This window comes from Apteryx mantelli, unplaced genomic scaffold (genome assembly GCF_036417845.1).
Source record: "Apteryx mantelli isolate bAptMan1 unplaced genomic scaffold, bAptMan1.hap1 HAP1_SCAFFOLD_48, whole genome shotgun sequence".
In the NCBI taxonomy this organism is placed as follows: Eukaryota; Metazoa; Chordata; class Aves; order Apterygiformes; family Apterygidae; genus Apteryx; species Apteryx mantelli.
In genome coordinates this window covers 2,040,874-2,047,589 of record NW_027118783.1, presented here as the reverse complement: position 1 = coordinate 2,047,589, position 6,716 = coordinate 2,040,874, and positions in this window count along the sequence as shown.

Here is a 6,716-nt window from a genome sequence, read left to right as displayed (position 1 = left end):
TATCCATCTTTGTCCCTTTCTCTCGCTGTTTATCACCTTCTCTCTCTTCCTTGTCTCTTTTTCTTTCTCCCTCTCTCTCTCTCGTCCTTTCTTTCCTTCTCCTTTGTTTCTTCTTTTCTGTCTTTTTCTCTTTCTTTCTCTCTTCCGTCTTTCTCTTCCTCTCTCCCTCCTTATTCCGCTTTCCCTTTCTCTCTCTTTCCTTTTTTCTCCTTGTTTCCCTCTTTCTTTCCTTCTCTCCTCCCTCTCCCTTTCTGCCCCCTCTCTCTCCCTCACTCTTTCTCTCTCTCTTTCTGTCTCCTTCCTTCCTTTTTCCCTCTCGCTCTTCTCCCCGCGGCTCCGGGCCCCGCCGCTGCCGCTGTCGCCGGTCGCCGGTCGCGGGGCCCCGGGGCGCCGCCGCGCGGGGGCTGCCCGGGCCCTGCAGTGCCCCCGCGGCCGCCAGGCGGCGCCGCCGTGCGCGGGCGAGCGGCGCTGAGGGGCGGCAGGTGCGCGGCGGCCCCGCGCCGGGCCGGGCGGGCGCTACCGGAACCGGAACCGGCGGCGGCGGCAGAAGCAGCGGGCGGAGCAGGCAGAGGAGCAGCAGCAGGGAGCGGGGAGGCGGGACGGGCTCCGGCTCTGCCGGGAGGCACCTGGGCCCCCCCCGGGGGGGTCGCAGCGGGCGGCCCGGGCTTGTCCGCGGGGCAGCGGGGGGCGGAGGCCCGGCCCGGCCCCGCAGCCGCCGGGGCTGGCGGGAGCCGCGGCCGCCGGGAGCGCCGGGCCGGGCCGGGGGGAGTCGCGGGGGGGGCGGACCCGGCCCCCGTGACACCCGCGGGCGGGCGGCGGCGGGGCCCGGCCGGGGAGGGCAGGGGAGGGCAGCACCGGGCACCCTCGGGGGAGCCCCGGGCCGGGCCCGGTGCGGAGCCCCGTGGGGCCGCGAGCGCTCCCGGGACACCTCTGCCCTCCCGCGGGGGCCGCGAGCCGCGGAGCTGCCACGCACGGACGGACGGATGGATGGACAGCGCCAAGCGGGAGCCAGACGGAGCCGCTGCCGCCGCTGCCGGGAGCAGGAACTGGACGGAGGGACGGAGCCGCCGCCGGGAGCGGGCCGGAGCGCCGGAGCCACTGCCAGGAGCGAGCGCCGGACGGAGCCGCAGGCACAACAGAGCCGCTGCTCGGGCACAACAGCTGGTGCGGAGTGATGAGCTTGTGCACATGGCATCAGCCTGCACTGATGAGCTCACACTGATCCAATAGCCAACTGTTTAATTACTGTTTAATTACTGACAGGGCCATAAATCAGTTGCTATCACAGCTCAGAGCTTGGTGGCATCACTGAAGGTTGCATCAGTGTTGAAGCCTTAGCTGATGGATATGGGATCAGTGTTGGCTAATTCCCTTATGAATATTCAGTGAAGGCTGAGTAATGAGCTCAGGGACATTGGCTCAGGGATGACTAATGACCTCACACATCTGGAATCCCTAGTGACTAGTTAGTTCCTGTTGCTTCAAAACCTCTAAGCTAATTGTTTATTTAGTACTGAAAGTCTTGTGTGAATGTTGACTAATTGGTTTCTATATGTCCACTCCCTGTTGACTCCTCGAACTAATTGAGCATTTAGCTTGTGAATATTGAATCGATATTGACTCTCTGGTCAGGACTGATTCAATACTTCCAAGCTCATTGGTTCATTAGTGGTGAAAGTCTTGGATGAATGTTGAATAAATATTGGCCCTGGAAGATGGTGTCTCCTGGTGTTTCCTCCTCCCCAAAACCACTTTTGCGCCAGAAACTATCTCAGATGCGAGGTTGGGCCTGGTGCATGCCAGCCTCCCTGCCCTCGGGGTACTCACGGATAGACCCCCCCCCCCTTTGGGGAGGGTCCACGCACCCTCCCCCCCACACCACCACCTCCCCCCCACACTACCACCTCCCCCCACCCCAAAAAGGGCCCCCTCAGCCTCCCCTTTGGGGCTGGAAACAGCCAAACTTGCCTCTGTTTCCAAGTCCCCAAAACGCAGGACTCAGTCTGTGTCTTCAGCCACAGAAACAGCCAAGGGAGCCTCCATTTGTGGCCCCCAAAACAGGGCTTAGCCTCTCTTTTGGGCCCCCAAAATGCAGGACTCATTCACCTGTTCTTGTGCTTGAAAACAGGGACTAAGCTGCCCTCGGTGGCCCCAAAACACAGCACTGGCCTCTGTTTTTAGTGCCCAAAACAGCTGACCTCGCCTCCGTTGCCAAGTCCCAGAAACATGCGACTCCTTAGTCTCTGTTTCTGGACCTGACAACATACGACTTGGTCTCCGCTCTGAGGATTAGAAACAGCCACCTCTGCCTCCCTTTCAGGCCCCCCAAAACACAGGCCTTAGCTGCTGTTTGCAACCACAGAACACCCAACTAAAAGCCCCTGTTTCGGGCCCCTAAAGGCAGGCCTGAGCCTCCCTCTCCACCCCCCAAAACAGCCCCCGAAGCCTGTTTCTGACCCCAAACCCAGGGCTTCAGCCCTGCTGCTGAGCTCAGAAACACAGGCCTGCGGCACCCGCTTGAATGCAGAGCCTGGGGCCCCCAAAATGCAGCATTTGGCCCCTCCCGGCAGAGCTGGAAGCAGCGACCTCGCCTCCCTCCTCCAGCCCCCAAAGCCCCCCGCGGCCGCTGCTCCGGAGCCCAAACCCCCGGGAATGAGGCCGTGCTTCCAGCCCCGGGAGCAGCCGGGCTCCCCCAGCCCGTGTCCCGCCCCGCAGCCCCGCACGCGGCCCGTGTCGCCCCCGCCCGCCCCTGCCCCGGCCGTGTGCGGGGCCCGGCGCAGCAGCCCCAGCCCGGGCGGCCCCGGGCGGCTCTGGGCCCTGCTCGGGAGCTGCGCCGGGGCGGCCCCGCGGCGAGGGCGGCGGAGGGCAGCGGAGCGGAGGGCAGCGGAGGCCCCGGCCCCGGGTGCGGGGCAGCCCGGGCGGGTGGGGGGGCGCCGGGCTCCGGCCCTTCGCGCTTTAGCCCCCGGCCCGGCGCGGCGGGACACGAGCCGCGGCCGCAGCGGGAGCAGCTGCGCTGTGCGGGCCGGGCCGGGCGGGGCGGCGGCGCGGGAGGAAGCAGGGCCCGGCTCCGGCCGCCGCAGCCCGGCAGCCCCAGCCGTGCTCGCAGCCCCGGCCCCGGCTGCCCCCGCCCGGCCCCGCGGCCGAGCCCCCCCGCTCCTCACCTGGGGCCGCCGCCGCCGCCCGCCCGGCCCCGAGCGCCCGCGCCGTGACGGAGCCACAGAGGCAGCGAGCGGCCGCCAGCCGCGAGCCACCGAACTGAGCGCGCCGCCCGCCGCAGCCCGCGCACGCGCCCTGCCGCCCGCCCCGCCCCCGGGCCCGCCCCCCGCTCCCCTGGCTCCCCTGGCTCCGCCCCCGCCCCCAACCGCGCTCCCTCCCGGCCCCCCGCCTCCCGCTCCCCTGGCCCCGCCCCCAGTCCCCGCCCCTCTCCCGCCCCGCCCCTCTCCCTCCCCGCCCCGCCCCCGTCGCCACGCGTGTCACGAGCGCGCCGTTCTCGGCCGGGCCGCGCGCGCTGGGCGACGTCCCGGCAGCGCGGGGGCGACCGGCGGGTGCCGCTGCCCCGCCGCGGGCCCGGGCTGCCCGTGTCCGGCCCCGGCCCCGGCCCCGGCGCTGCACTGTGCCCCCCGCGCCCGCCATCCCCGTCCCGGGCTGCAGCCGCGCCGGCCCCGGCGGCGGCGCGGGGACCCCGCGCTCGGCTCGGCTCGGCTCGGCTCGGCTCGGCTCGGCTCTGCCTGCCGCGGGCGGCGCGGGGGCCGGGGCCGGCTGAGGGCGGCTGGGGCGGCGCGGGGGCGGGCGCGGGCCCGGGCGGGTCGCTCCGTGTTGGCTGCAGCCCGGTGACGGGCGGCGGCGCGGGGCATCGTCGCCCCCTTCCCCCCCCCCAACCCCGCCGGGACGGAGCCGCGCGGGGCTTCACGGGGCGCCCGGGGCCGCGGCGGATCTGCCCCAAGCGCCGCCGTGCGCGGGGTCCCGCGTGGCGGCGCCGCAGGGCGCAAAGGGGCCGCTCGTGCCCCGCGTGACCGGCGCGGCGCGGCTCTGCCCGAGGCGGCACGTGGCGGCCGCAGCCCCTGCGGGCGCCGTTGCTGGCGGCGTTGTCCCAAATCGGGGCTTCGTCGCCCGGGCTGCAACGAGTCAATGCGCCCACGGAGCCGAGACGTGGGTTCATTTCGCGGCTGCGCGCGGTCGGCGCCGGGGGTGAATCCCCAAAGGCAGCAGCCAGGCTGCTCGGCATCGCTCCGGCCGGACGGGTTTTCTCGGCCAGAAGCTGCCTCTTGTCCTGCCCCGGTACAGGACGGGTTCAGTTAGTTGCGGGCTGCTTCCGCTGCGCTTCTCACTTCCGCACGCCCGGTGGGGAAGGGGCTCCCACGGCTGGGGGTCTTCAGCCTGGTGGGGGTGAGTTTTAGCATTATAATGGTGTTATAATGAAGAAAGTTCACTCTCGGTTACAGCTGGCTGTTGTTTTTTCCTGACTGATCAGATATAGCCATGTTCCCAGGTGCTGTCCTTGAAGCTAGGAAGCAAGGAAGGTAGCAGTGTCCCCCCGGGGTCAGTACTGGGTCCAGTCCTGTTCAACCTCTTCATCAATGACCTGGATGAAGGCACAGAGTGCACCCTCAGCAAGTTTGCTGACGACACCAAACTGGGAGGAGTGGCCGATGCACCAGAGGGCTGTGCTGCCATTCAGAAGGACCTGGACAGGCTGGAGAGGTGGGCGGAGAGGAACCTCCTGAAGTTCAACACAGGCAAGTGCAGGTTCCTGCACCTGGGGAGGAATAACCCCCTGCACCAGTCCAGGTTGGGGGTTGACCTGCTGGAGAGCAGCTCTGCGGAGAAGGACCTGGGAGTGCTGGTGGACACCAAGCTGACCATGAGGCAGCAATGTGCCCTTGTGGCCAAGAAGGCCAATGGTCTCCTGGGGTGCATGAGGAAGAGTGTTGCCAGCAGGTGGAGGGAGGTGATCCTGCCCCTCTCCTCAGCCCTGGTGAGGCCACACCTGGAGTCCTGCGTCCAGTTCTGGGCTCCCCAGTACAAGAGGGATGTGGCACTACTGGAGCGAGTCCAGCGAAGGGCTACAAAGGTGATTAGGGGACTGGAGCATCTCTCTTATGAGGAAAGGCTGCGAGAGCTGGGCCTGTTCAGCCTGGAGAAGAGAAGGCTGAGAGGAGATCTTATCAACGTGTACAAGTATCTGAAGGGAGGGTGTCAAGGGGATGGGACCAGACTCTGTTCAGTGGTGCCCAGCGACAGGACAAGAGGCAACGGGCACAAACTGAAACACAGACACTTCCATCTGAACATGAGGAGAAACTTCTTCCCTGTGAGGGTGGCAGGGCACTGGCACAGGTTGCCCAGAGAGGTTGTGGAGTCTCCTTCTCTGGAGATACTCCAAACCCGCCTGGACGCGATCCTGTGCAATGTGCTCTAGGTGACCCTGCCTGAGCAGGGGTGTTGAACTAGATGATCTTCTCCTGAGGTCCCTTCCAACCTCAACCATTCTGTGATTCTGCGATTCTGTGATATGTGAGAGCATCGGGACCTCCTCCTTGCTGGGAGAGAGCACCAAAGCCACCAGGAGCACTAAGGGAAATGTACAGCACCAGGAGAGCTCTGGTTGCTTCAGGCGGTGCACAAGGCTCAGCGAGGCTAGAAATGTTCGTGCTAAGGCCAAACGTACAGAGGGAGTGGTGCCAGCAAGAAAGCAGGAGAACAAAACGCAGCTTGACGGGTGATGGGAGCTGGGGCACAGGCTTGGCGCCGGAGCCCCCACGCCTCTCCACAGCTGCCCCCGGGCCAGCTGCCGAAGCGCAGAGCTGGGGCTGGAGCAAAGCGGCTGCAGGGGGGGCGGGCAGGAGAGCAGGGAGCGAGGCTGCAGCAGGCGCTGGTGGCCCCGCGCCAGGGCCGGCAGCGCTGGCGCGGAGCTGCAGAGCAGCGAGGCGAGCGCAGGGGCCCGAGCGTGCGGGCAGAGAGCCGGGCTGCCGCCGAGGGGCTCCTCGAGGGCGGCAGCAGCAGCAGCAGCAGCAGCAACCGCGGCCGCCAGCAGGCCCGGGCTGCCCGCACAGGGCGGCGCCGGCGCGCGGAGGGAGCGCGGGCCGCGGCGGGGGTGCGCGGCCCCTGGCGCCCCCGCGGAGGCGCGCGGAGGGCGCCCGTGAGCTCACAGAGGGGCCCCGCGTTGCGCTGCGCTGCGCTGTGTTGCGTTGCGTTGCGTTGCGCTGCGGCGTGTTGCGGCGTGTTGTTGTGCTGCGCCCGGCAGACGCCGCTCCGCGCGCGCGTTGCTCGAGGGCGCCGGCGGGGGGCGGCTGCTGGCGACGGGCAGCATGGTGCGAGCGCGGGGGGCGTCCGCCCCCGGCCGCCGCCTGCTGCTGCTGCTCGGCCTCCTGGCGGCCCTGCGTGCCCGGGACAGCCGGGCTGCTCCGCAGGCAGCGCCGGGCCCAGGTAGGGCGGGCGGTGACGGAGGCACCGCCGCCCCCGCACGGCGCGGCGCGGCAGCCTGGGGGCTGCGGGGCCGGCTGGCGAGCGGCCGGGGCGGCTGCGGCCGGGGCGGCGGGAGGCGGCTGCCGGGCTGCGGGGCCGCGGCGGTGGCGGCGTTGGGGGCCGGGAGCGGCTCCGCGAGGCTCGTGGGGCCGCAGGGAGGCTGGGGGCGCTGGGGGCGCTGCGCGGGGCAGCGCCGGCGCCGGGAGCTGTCCGTGGAGCAGCGCCTGGCGCTGTGTGGCGGGAGCTGCTGT